Source organism: Carlito syrichta, unplaced genomic scaffold, assembly GCF_000164805.1.
Source record: "Carlito syrichta isolate Samal-C Ts95f unplaced genomic scaffold, Tarsius_syrichta-2.0.1 Scaffold304792, whole genome shotgun sequence".
Taxonomy (NCBI): Eukaryota; Metazoa; Chordata; class Mammalia; order Primates; family Tarsiidae; genus Carlito; species Carlito syrichta.
This window is the reverse complement of record NW_007248888.1, coordinates 288,591-301,758: the sequence shown is the minus strand read 5'-3', so window position 1 is coordinate 301,758 and position 13,168 is coordinate 288,591.

Here is a 13,168-nt window from a genome sequence, read left to right as displayed (position 1 = left end):
GCATCACAACTTTTTTCTGAGACCTTCAGAATGTTTTCCTCCAAAGGCTTTTTATAATGGCTTAGTATAACTTGTTTTAATAAAGAAGAAGCACAAAGTAGTGTTAGGACTACCAAATTAGAAGAAGGAGAATGAGTTTAACCAGAAACGGACAGGTCTGGAATAGCAGGAGAGAGGCAGGGGAGCCGCCCTGAGGGCCATGGGACTTGAAACTCAAGGATGGGCTGGAGAGGAAAGAGGAGATTGTGCTTCAGTGAATAGGAGACTCCAGAGCAGCGAGAGAGGGAAAAGGAGAGGAGACAGGAAAGACCAGGACTGCACTTTTATTATTTTTGGCTGCACACCTCTTTTCCTTGGACAGACTGTTATTTGTACCAAATAGTCCATCTGGGGTTACAATTTTCTGAGTCTCTTTGTGAAAGTTACTATTCAGACATCCATCCAGTGAAGTATTTGTATTTGTAACTGAAATATAGGTACAAAAAGACACTGAAGTGAACAACTTATTGAATTTTCACAAACTGAATATACCATTATAACCAGAAAATCCAGAAATAAATATTATCTGCATCTAGGAAGCCCCCCTTGTGCTCCCTTTTGGTCACTACTAGCCTGTAGGGATAAATACAACCCTTGCTTCTATCAAAAGAGATTTGTTTTTCCTGTTTTTGTTTTCTGTGTCTATCAATCAGTAAAGTCACATGGTAGATTTTCTTTTGGGCCTAGTTCCACTGGTTCAACACTCTGTATGCAATATTCATCCATCATGTAGCTAGAAGTTGTAGATCATTCATTCTCACAAGTACTTAGTATTCCTTTGGATGAATATGCTAGAATGTTCTTCTGTTGATGAGCATTTGGGTAGTTTCCAGTTTGGGGTTACTATGAATAATTCTGTTATGACTAATCCAGTTAGCTGCTAATATGAAAACTAGCATTCTGAGTTCCTTATTTCTTAAACTATTAATTTGTTGGCATCAAGGGATAGGTCAAAGTTTTTAAGTAGGCCTGAATTTAACCAGTCTAATCTTGATCGTAGAAGGGCAATGGAGACAGAGAGAAAAAAAGAGGTAAAAATGAAACAGAATGAAATTTTGCCATAGGCCAAATGGAAATGGCAAAGTAAGATCACAAAACTATAGTATACCTGAATCTCCTGGGACACACTGCTTCCATAAGCTTGTCCTTTTTTTTCTCTCACATCCAGCTTCACATGGTAATAATAGAACGATGTAATGTTTCATTTAATCCATCATTAACATGCCATGGTCACACTTCTCTCAAAGTCTGCCATATTACCATTTTTTGTTAGAAGACAAATTCGAAATTTAATTATTCATTTTGCTGAGAGAGATACGGTTAGGTTTTTAATTGCTTCTCCCTCTCACCCCCTTTTATTCTTTATATCTCCATATGCATTTGCCTTTGAGATTGGAATTGAGCCTATTCATTATGCAGAAAACAAAATAAAAATGATCTCTAAATAAGGCAATGCACAGTGGACCCTCAAAGTTTGTAGTTAGAAACACATACACACAGTTTTCCACTATAAGAATTTTCTACCTTATTAGAGTTGACATTTAGCCTGTCATCTAAATTGTAGAAAATGATTCTTCTAAAATACACTGGCAGAGCCCTGATGACCTTGCCATCTGCATGAATTATTTTAACTTTGGAGTTTAATGAAAGATGTAGTAGCAAATGTTGCATTTCTATCTTGTGACTTTACCCAATAACCATATTTCCTGTTTCCTAAGTGAAATTAAAAAAAAAAAAAGCCGGGCTCGGTGGCTCAGCCTGTGATCCCACGCCTTGGGAGGCTGAGGTGAGTGGATTGCCTGAGCCTGCGGGTTCGAGACCCGCCTGGGCAGCGAGACCTCATCTCTACAATAAATCAAAAAATTGTTGTACGTGGTAGCACATGCCTGTAATTCCGGCTACTTGGAAGGCTGAGGCAGAAGGATCACCGGAGCCCAGCAGGTCGAGGTTGCAGTGACCGGAAGTGGCCACTGCACTCCAGTCTGGGCGACAGTTTGAGACTCCGACTCAAAAAAAAAAAGCAGAGGAGCAGGGTAGAGAAATAAGGAAGAGTCTGGAGTAGACATTACTTTGGTCAGTAACTGAATCGTGACAAAGGCTTCTTGTAGATTTCAGAGGTACAAATAGGGGGCAGGTGGAAACATTTATAATTTGCAGTAAATACCATCAGCCTGGCAATCGACTCTCTATATAAATACTGTGTTTAGGATAAGAATTTGGGAGGAAAGTTCTGCCAACAAGCCTAAACAATTTTTCTGCAGTATTGATCAGTTCTTCCTTAGGAAAGCAGAATGTTTGGTTTGAACAGTTTTACATTTTAAAGTAGATTTCAGCCCAGGAAAGAACACTAGATCGAGCATCCAAAAGACCTGGGTACCAGCCTTATCCCCGTCATCTCTGAGCTGTGTAGCCCTGGACAAATCACAACTTCTCTAGGCCTCTGTTTCTTTACTGATGAGTCCAAATAAGATAACTGATGTCAAGGTGCTCTCTGTAAATGGTAGAAGATTGCTCATTATAGCCCTGCTCCCTGCCAATGAGATAAGCCTGTGATAAGACATTTCCCTTGGGAAAATGCGGCTCACAGAAATCATGTGCCAGCTAATAACATAAGCATTTGTACTCTGTCTTGTGAATTTTTCTATCTGCCTGTGGATTCTGGATCCATGCGGAAGGGTCACGTATACGTGCTTATATGGACACTGTAAGCAGTGTTGAATTTGTCCCCACTATGGTCATGGTTTTATTGCTCCACAACAAGAGTATAAGTAGGGGTATTGGCTGTGGGCACAGGAGGAGGAAGATGGGAAGCCTGGGCTTCAGCTTCCAGATTATCAATAAACATTTTTGACTATAAAGATAAATTAGAAGAGAAAGAAAAGTGAAGTTAACCTCTTTTCTCATGGCAGCCTGATGACTCTCTGGGCCACACTTTCCATGCTGTCTCAAGGAGAAAGCCTTTGTGGTAGAATTTAAAGGACTGTAGGAAGACCTCCCAGCTCTAAAAGATCCTGCAATCATTAAGTACCCAAAGGACTGTGGGAAGACCTCCCAGCTCTAAAAGATCCTGCAATCATTAAGTACCCAAAGTTCCAACCTCAGACCTTTTTGATCAGATGGAATCCAGATGGGATGAGGACTTTTAACATGTAGATTAGATAGGTAGGTAGGCAATCAAATGATTTTTCCAGCATCATGGCTGACAATGGATGGCATCATGGGCCTGAAGATTGGGATGAGGATAGAGCAAACAGAATAGAAAAGGTGTTAGCTTTGCAGAAAGCCAGCCCAGCACTGGGTGCCAAGGGTAGAAAGAATGTAGTCTCTGTCCTCAAGGGAATCAGTCTAATGATGGCCCAAAACATAAGCAGATAATAATGCAAGGTAAAGAGTGGAAAGATGGGAACTCATATCGTTCATGAGCTCAATATTCATTCTCATTTCATAGGTGAGAAAACTAGAGTGACTTGTCCAAAGTTACCTGGTTACCTCACACAGAGAATCCAGGCCTCCCCACCTCAGGGATGGTTGCTGCTTTAATCAACCCCCTTCCCAGCTCCTTGCTTCTCCCCTATCCTCAGAAGGGCCACTGCTTATTTAGTACTTTGAATGTCTGAGGACTGGTCTAAGTGTCTACATGGATATTCTTCTTTTAATCCTCAAAATAAATCTCATGGGTAACATATCGAAATTTTACAAGGAAGTTAATTGAGTGTGAGATCAAATCTTCCCTCCCCTCCCTCTATAATTACAGAATCGTGGCCAGACATGTAAAGCTAGACTGCACTTCCCAGCGTCCCTTGCAACAAGGCATATGACTAAGTTTTCTCCTGCAGAATTGAGGTGATAGGTGCCACTTCCTGGGCAGAGCCTTTAAGAAAGTGATAAGGCCTCCTCAATCCTCTGTTTCTTCTTCCACTGACTAGAAACAAGTGATATAAAAGTCCTTGGAAAGAGACCCAAGATAGAAAGAACCAGTTCCCTGAGTCACTGCCTGGAAGAGAGCCTCCAGCCTACACAAACACCTGCCTAGACTATTAACTGAGCAAGATATAAGTGTCTATAGACTTTCAATCATTATATAACGATGTCTATTTGCACAGATATTAGCTACCCTAACAATTACAGTGAGATGTAATCCAGAATAGTGAAGTAGCATACACAAAACCACACAGCAATGTGGTATCCTGGTCATGATTTTTACTAAGGTCTATCTAAGTTTAAAGTCTAAACTCTTAAACCATTAGTCTTAAACAAAAGTAGGATACAAGATAATCCAATGTTGAGTAGGACAGTGTTTAAATATGAGAAATTCTATTAATATTTGTATATATATTAAATGTACATACTGTATGTGCAGTGCATACCGTTTCAGTATAGTTGTATATGACTATAATTTATAAATAAAATACCTATTTTGGTGGTATGAGTTTGAAGTTTTTTTTTAACTGATGGGGTGAACTACCTAAACTACTAGCCTGAGCTACCCTGACTGTGAAGTAGAGTTGAACACGCGGTGATGGTTTTGCCTCTGCAGTTTGCTGCCTATTACATTCAGATTTTATTTTATTTATTCATAATTTTTTGTTTTTTTTGAGTTGGAGTCTCACTCCATCGCCCAGACTGGAGTGCAGTGGCACACTCCCAGCCACCGCAACCTCTCCCTGCTGGGCTCTGTTGATCCTTCCGCCTCAGCCTTCCAAGTAGCCGGAATTACAGGCGCATGCCACCACGCCCAGCTAGTTTTTTATTTATTGTAGAGACGAGATCTCGCCAAGTTGCCCAGGCAGGTCTCGAACCCGCGGGCTCAGGCAATCCACTTGCCTTGGCCTCCCAAAGTGCTGGAATTGCAGGCTGAGCCACCAAACCCGGCCTACATTCAGATTTTAAACCAGAGGAACCTTTGTAGATGTTACCTCTTTTTCATTAATTACTGATTATTCTTTACCTTCAAGCCTTTATCTTTTGCAACTTAGAAAACAGAAAAAAAAACTTCTTTTGCTTTTCCTAGTTTGTTTATCCTCCCGAGTCTCTAGGTAACGCTCTTTTTGGGATCTATGTGTAGGACCTATTTGAAAATGGATATTTGGTACCAGATGCTTCTATCCTCTCAGGCATTGTGAGCCGTGCCGCCCTGCATTCTCTTGTGCTAGCCTGCTTTTCTCTCCTAGGCATTAAGGGACTTTTCCAGTTTTTGTTGCTCTATAACAAATTACCCCAAAACTCAGCTTCTTAAAATACCAACATTTATTTTGCTCACGAAGCTGCAATTTTGGCAGGTCTGGGTGGGGATGGCATGCCTCTGTTCCACTTGGAACGGAGCTGGGATGGCTCGAGGCTGGGAGCTGGATCAGCTGCAGGCTAACTTACTCATATGTCTGGTGGTTGAGGCTGGCTGTCATCTTGTTTAATTCTGTTGGTTGGAACAACTACACATGGCTTCTCCGTGTGGTCTGGGCTTCTTCACAATACAGGGGCTAGGTCTTAAAGGTGAGTGTCATGAGAGAGACAGCCAAGTGGAAGTCACATCACCTTTTACAACCTAGCTTTGGAAGTCCCATGGTGTCACTTCCACTATAGTCTATTAACTGAGACAATCGCAAAGTTCTGCTATTCCCCAATTTCAAGGAGAGAAAAAACAGACACCATCTCTTTGTGGGGCAGCAGCAGTGCTCTAGGAGCATACATGGAAGCAGAAATATTGCTATGTCATTTTGGGGAAATCCATTCAGCCACAGAGATTCTTGTGCTGGTGACACTGTGGGCTCTCCTGGTCAAGAGATTTTGTCTTTGCATTAGTAATGATCATAAGAGTACTCAGGACTACCTCAAGTTGCAAACCTCGATTGTCTTGCTCTTTGACTTAAATGTTCAAAATTAAAACAAAAATTCTCAATAAGTTATAGGAAAAACAACACACATTAATAGGTCTTTTTTATATTGTTTTTCAGGAATAAAATAAGATTCTTATTGCTTATGCCAGCACAGAGCATGATCCTACATTGACACTTGTATTGACACTGGTAGGAGACATGATTTTTCAAGAGTTTTCAAAATAAATTATACTCTAGCAATCTGCACACACATTTCCATCTGTTCATAGTTGACATGGGCGGCACTCCAACTCTCTTCAAGGTCATTTGCAGCAAACTTTTGTTGCATCACAGTAAACACTCACTTGATGAAATTACTTACAGAATTCTTGGATGAATGCATTTCAGTGCACTTCAACCAAGCCCTCTCTTGGATCGGTCTAAAGCTTCCCACTGAGAATGAGGCAGCATTACAGCACAGTCCAGAGCCATATTTGTGAAAATGAAAGCTTTGGAAAGCAAGGAAACCTAAACTAATTAACCTATAAGACATGTTCAAGATTGGCCAGCCCTAATAATTTTGCCTCAGAAGTAAAGCTAAAACTTTGCTCTGTGCTTCAAAGGTACGCTGTGAAATTGGAAGTGGGCTGTTTATCTTATGTGGATATGCTCTGGCTTACTAACTCATTGAACACTCCTGAAATAGATTCTGTTCCCAATTTCTAGTCTCCATCCTGGTAGAAACCACATTATCTTGTGCCTCATGCAATCACCTGACTAGGTCTTCTCTCTCCCTGCTCCAACCCATCCTCTGACAATGATGGTCTCCAGTCCAAAAGTCTTCATGGCTATGAATTAAAATTTACGTTTCCTCATTCAGCAGTAGAAGCCCTTTATACCTGGTCCCAGGCTGTGATCCAACTTCATCTCCCATTACTTCCGTTCATGTATGCTCTCCTCCCAAATGATCTACTGGGAACTCCCAACAGAACACACATTAAAAAAAAAATCATTATACCTTTGTTCCTGATTGTCCCCTAACCTAGAATACTCTTCTCTTGACCACTCCAAATCCTATTTTTTAGGTCAGATCCCATCTGTAAAATGTTCCATGCAGCCTTCCCTATTCCCTGCAGGTAAAAGGGAGCCCCCCTGCAACTCCTCTGAATTCTCAGAACACTTTCATCTGTGCCTCTCTAGTGACTCACATTTACTTTTTCTACCTCGTGTTATAGTTATTTAAGCATAGGTCTTAGTTTTCTTCTTAAACAGATGTTTCTTGTAGATAGAGTATATGTGTATGATTCATCTTTGAAATCACCAGAGTATCTAGCCTTTGACTTATGGGGCTCAAACTCATCCTTTTTTCACTCCAAACTCATCCACTTCAAACTCATCCACTTCCCCTCCAAATCTGCCCCTTCTCCTGACTTCTCTGTTCTGTTAATGATGCAATCTTTTTTCCATACTCATAACCAGACCTCGTCTGCCAAACCTAACCCTTTTCCTGTTCATTTTTCTTTGGCAAGCCTCTGTATCTGATTCTCACTGCATTCCCCGCGCCATCCCCCATCCCCTACCTCCACTCTACTTTCATATGACCTGAACTTATGTAGTAGCCTCATAGGGTGTTCTGGCCTTCAGTATCTCAATCCTCAAATTTATCTGATAAAAAAATGCCATCAGTACCACTCCACGTGAGTACCTTCCCTTCTCAGAAACTTTAGGCGACTCCTGACTGCCTGCCACACAAGTCCGAGCACCTTAATCTGGCATTTGAGTCGCCCCTACTCTCACCCTGACCTTTCTAGCTTTGTCTCGCAGTTTTTCTACACTGAACCTTTTCTTCTAACAAACCAAAGACTGTCTTGTTGGCCTCACTCCCATCACTTGGCCTGTATTGCAGCCTGGATTTCACCTTTGTCTCTTAGAAACCTAACCATTCTAGATCCTGGGTTAATGTCCATGTCCTTCACAAGACCTTCTCCAACGTTCTCTCTGGATACGCCAGTTTGTCCCATTCTAGTGATTCTTACTGTATCATGTCTCTCAGAGTCTTCCTTCTTCTTTGTTCGGGCCTTAGAGTTACCGTGAAAGATTTTTGTAGGTACTACTGTGCAAACCAGCCCTTTATATAATTTTATTACAATCTGTGACTAACAAGGTAAACTTTTACGAGTCAGAATGATCAAAATACATCATTTTCATGTATCATTTCTCAATATTTCTTAGCTACTTGTTTGTAAATCTTATTTTATTCAGCATGGCACATTTGGCTGACCCTGCCAAAGTCCCCCTCCATTTCTTTAGGACTCTGCCATTTTGATGGACTTCCACCAACATCCAAGGGCAAGCATATGCATCTCTCTGCCTGAGGGCTTTCTCTGTAGCCTGAGGGAGCTGGGGCAGGAGCAGTGAATTAATATACCCCTGGAGCAGCCCTCAACCAATGACTGACAGGAATTGATGCACACATATACCAAGTCCCTCACCCCTCAGGTGAGATAAACATGAGAAATGTGTTTTATATAATTACCCAACATTCCCCCTTGGAAGTAAGCTCCAGAGAGCCACAGAGGTAGTTAGAGGGATGACGCATCATCCCATCTATGGGCTGCATTCTCTTCCCTGTCCCATGACCCACCTTCCCTCCTGGTGCCTTCCACCCCTCTCTAATAAACCACTTGCTATGGAGTCTTTGTCTCTGCATCTACTTCTGAGGAAACCCAAACTAGGACACCACGTGAGAGAACTAACACTCACCTTACAAGAAAGCTAAGGCACTCACCACCAGGTTCCTATGAGGTAGTCATATTCCTTGTTTTGGTTTCACATAAAGTTAATTCCCTCTCCCTTCTCCTCCCCACAGACAACACACAACTGCAGTGAGTTTCCATTTCAGAGTGAGTGTTTTCCATTTCTGGCCTCCTCCGGCACTACGATCTATCGCTCACATGGAGGCATGTAACCCAGCAAATAAGGTTCATCAGACCTATCTCTCAGCTCTATTTTCCATCCTGCTGACAGAATAATCTTTACAAAACTCCTCTGCTTCAGATCTCTCCCTTGCAGAATACAGCCCAAGTTCCTTGGCATGACCTTCAAGGCCTCTTCGTGCCTATTTCTCATGCCTGCTTTTCTGGCCTCATTCCTTATAATTCTCCTGCCACCCCGGGTCCTGCTCGTGGATAGCTTTGTGGAGAATACAGGTTAGAATGATCGAAAGTCCAAGCACATTAATCGGCATTTGAGAGTCTTCCCTAGTCTCACCCTGACCTTTCTAGCTTTACCTCCCAGTTTTCCTACAATGGACCCTTCCTTCTAACGAACCAAAGACTACCTTGTTGGCTGTGCTCCCATCACTCAGCCTGTGTTGCAGCCCGCTTTCCCTCTCTTCTGCCCCTTCCTGTTGCTCTTTCCTCTTGGGAGCACCTTCTCCCCTTGCCCTTATTTCCTGATGAGGCAAACATTTCATTTGAAGTTGACGAGCTGAGTTGTTATCGGCTTTGGGAAGCTCTTACTATGGATAGTCCCCAACTTCTAGTAGTTCAACTTAGGATTTTTTGACTTTCTTATTGTGCAAAAGTAATACATGTTTGGTAGAAACCATACTTCGAGTACTCATATAATCCTTCTCCTTTTCACTTTCAGTATGGTATCCAATAAACTACATGAGATACGCAATACTCTACTATAAAATAGGTTTTGTGATAGATGATTTTGTGCAGGTACAGGCTAAGGTAAGTGTTCTGAGCACATTTAGAGTAGGTTAGGTTAAGTTATGATGTTTAGTAGATTAGGTGTAATAAGTAAACTTTTGACTTGTGATGTTTTCAACTTACGATGAATTTATGGGTCTGCAACTCCATCATAAGTTGAGGAGAATCAGGAGTTTCTCTAGGGCAGAAATATGACTTCCTCCTCTGTGAATATAATTATGTTACAGCAAGGCTATAATTATTTGTTTCATATCTTGTCCTTCACACTATAAAGCTTTGAGGTTTGCAATCTAAGAAAGACTATTTACCACCAGAAGAAGTATAATACGGTAGTTAAGATCTTTCATGCCTTCTGGAGCCAAATGGGTTGAGTTCAAATCCCAGTTCCAACATTTACAAGTGTGTAACCTTGGACAAGCGACTTAAGCTCTCTTTTCTGTTTCCTCTTCTGAGAGATGTAAAACCTAACTTCAAGGATTATTGTGAGAATTAAATGGATGGAAAATGCATTCATACAAACAGTATCTGGCACATAAAAATACTTTTATTTTTTAATAATATTAATTATTTTTAAATTAATATTACTTTAATTAATCAGACCTACCTCTCAGCTCTATTTTCCATCCTGCTGACAGAATAATCTTTATAAGACTCCTCTGCTTCAGATCTCTCCCTGGCAGGGTACAACCCAAGCTTCCTGGCATGACCTTCAAGGCCTCTTCATGTCTATTTCTCATGCCTGCTTTTCGTCATTTTAATTAATCAATAATTTTATTCATTTATTTTTAATTTAAATTAATTTAATTAATAATTTTAATATTATTTATATTTATATACCAGAGCATAGATTCCCTACGGGGGACACGTAAAGCATTTGGAAAATAGACTGCCCTGAAATCTGTCCCAAACCTTCTACATAAGAATATCTTGGGATATAGATTGCAGGAAACTAAAGAGACATAACCACTTAGTGCAATGTAGAATCTTAGACCAAAAAAAGGACATTTGTAGGCCAATTTGCAAAACTTAAATAAGGTCTATAGATTGAGTAATAGTATTGTGCCAATATTAGTCTCCTGGTTTCAATAGTGTGCAAGGAGGACCTACTTGGGGAAAGCTGGGTGAACAATATACAAAAACTATGTATGTTGTTTTTGCGATCTTTTTCTAAGTCTAAAATTAATTCAAAATAAAGAGTGTTACAAATGTCCTAGACTGGGACATGTGTATTATCAAAAGGTTGCATTGGTGAGTGCTTCTGACATGCACCCTTGCTTAATAACTGCCTAGAGCACAGCTCGGTGCCTGCTCTAGCCAGTGAATTGAATGATTTGTTCAATGTGCCTTGGATGATCATTTAATGCTGTAGATTCAACAATAGATAGCATTTAATTGAACTTAATCAGCACTTCCTTCTATGCATTCCCAAGAGAGGTTCTGGTAGTTTTCCAAGGAATACTGACCTCTTTCCCAAGATATGATGAGTTTCTACAAACTCATAACTGTATCTCAGAATACAGATGAACGCTTTTAAACTCATTTCCTTCTAAACTTACATATTTTACCTGGAGAGCATTCTAGAAGAAATTGAGAAGTAAAGAGTCCAATTTAACAGTTTTTCTCAAGTACTGCAAGTCATCATAATCTTAACCAAAAAAGGACATATTCCCTCAGAATACTGATTTCATATTCTAGGAGGCAAGAAAATCCTGAAGTCAATACCACCTTTCGATCAGGGAGGCTAAGTCAAAAGCCTTGGGTGAAAAACTTATCTCTATTAAGTTATTCTACCCCAAAAAGAAATCCCTGTGGTGCTGAAGGTGGAATAAAGACTTCACCGGTAACATTTAAACTATGTGGGTTAGGAAGCAATGATACAAGATTTTATGACCCAACATTATTATTCAGTTAGCAAGTAAAGCAGTCCACTCACTGACCCTGCCACATTCAACCACACACCTGGTTCATCTGTATCAGGGGAGCTCTCGGTATTTCAAATGGGAAGCCTTTCCTGGGCCTTCCCTCCCGACCAAAACTGCGGCCTCTTGACAAGTCTCCAGCTAATGCTCTGCTCCTAGGCATTCTCAGTGAATGGAGTCAGTGTCTAACTGTGTTCATGTCTGATCCAGGAATTCTACTCATATGGCCAAGGATTAATGTGGGACGAATTAGGACCTGTGATTTCTGGTATTGTGGAGTGGACAAAAGAATTCCTTGATTGGATTTCTTTGGGGATCAGGATCTTCCAAAGAAAAGTAAATGGCCTCCATTTACATAGTTTTTCAACATCACTGAGTCTCTAGTACAGAAACTCGGGCTCGGAGTCTAAGATGCTGGATGAGTGACACAATCCCAAAGCAGACTGCACCCAGTCCCGCGAGATCAGGCCACCGGGAGATAATTAGCAGTAGACTACCACCTCTCAGTTCACGACTAAAGATGCTGAGTCACCCCATAGCCCACCAGGCAAGTGTTTGGTGGCTTCCCAAGCCTGGAAGAAGGCCATTAGAGTTCATAGTGGAACAGTACTAGCATTACACTACACTATAAGGGTTTGCAAGTCACTGCTGCAGCATCGCTAATAAAGAATGCCCCAAACTCAGCTTCAATACTCTTAGCACTGGGAACTCTTTATTTCCCAAGGTATCCAGCCCTTTTCCTGGACAATTCTTGTGATGGCACCGTTCTTAAGTGTCATCAGTATCAACCAGTAACTGCCACATGGTTCTATGTGCTTGAATTATACAGAGCTTAAAGTTTTATTTTACATTTAGTATGTTTAAAATCATGATGTGAATTGAAATTGTAAGTACACGTGATACCCATCTGAGATCTCTAAATATTGCCATCATGAGGTCTGTTCAACTGGGGAGACAAAATGATACAGAAGAGTTAACATGACCCAAAGTGCCTTTTCAAAATGGGTATTCAGCTTCACACTTGGTCTCCTCTTCTCCAAGCTAAACACAATCATGAATTCGACAGCTTCTGACCTTTCAGTGTCTCTCAATTCCTCTTAGAATAAACGTCAGACTCCTTGTCAAGCCCAGCTTGATCTCCAGGTCTCCAGCCTTACCTCCAGCCTCTCTCCTATGCTCAGCATGCTCCTGTGCCACAGGCTTCCTAATCACCCTCTATCCCATCCCTGGGCCTTCATGCTTGCTGCTCCTTGTGGAGGAAGGCCCTTCTCCCAGGTTGCAACAGGCCAGCCTCCTTCTAATTCTTCAGGTCTCAGCTCAGGAGTCTCCACCTCAGCTCAGGAGTCTCCACCTCCCTTCCCAGAAAACTCTAAAATAACTTTCCCAACACTTACCATCCCTCTTTTACTCTCACTACACCACAACATCACTATCTGAAATAATCTTGTTTATTGATAGATTTAGTAGTTTATTAATGGTCTTCCCCAAACTTGATGACTGACAGTTCTGAAGGCAGAACCAGGCCTACATTGTTCCTCCAGCCTTCTCTTGCCCACTCACATGGAAGGTGCTCAATGGTACTTTTTAATTTTATTTTATTATTCTATTATTATTATTATTATTATTTTTGAGTTGGAGTCTCACTCTGTCGCCCAGACTGGAGTGCAGTGGCTGCTCC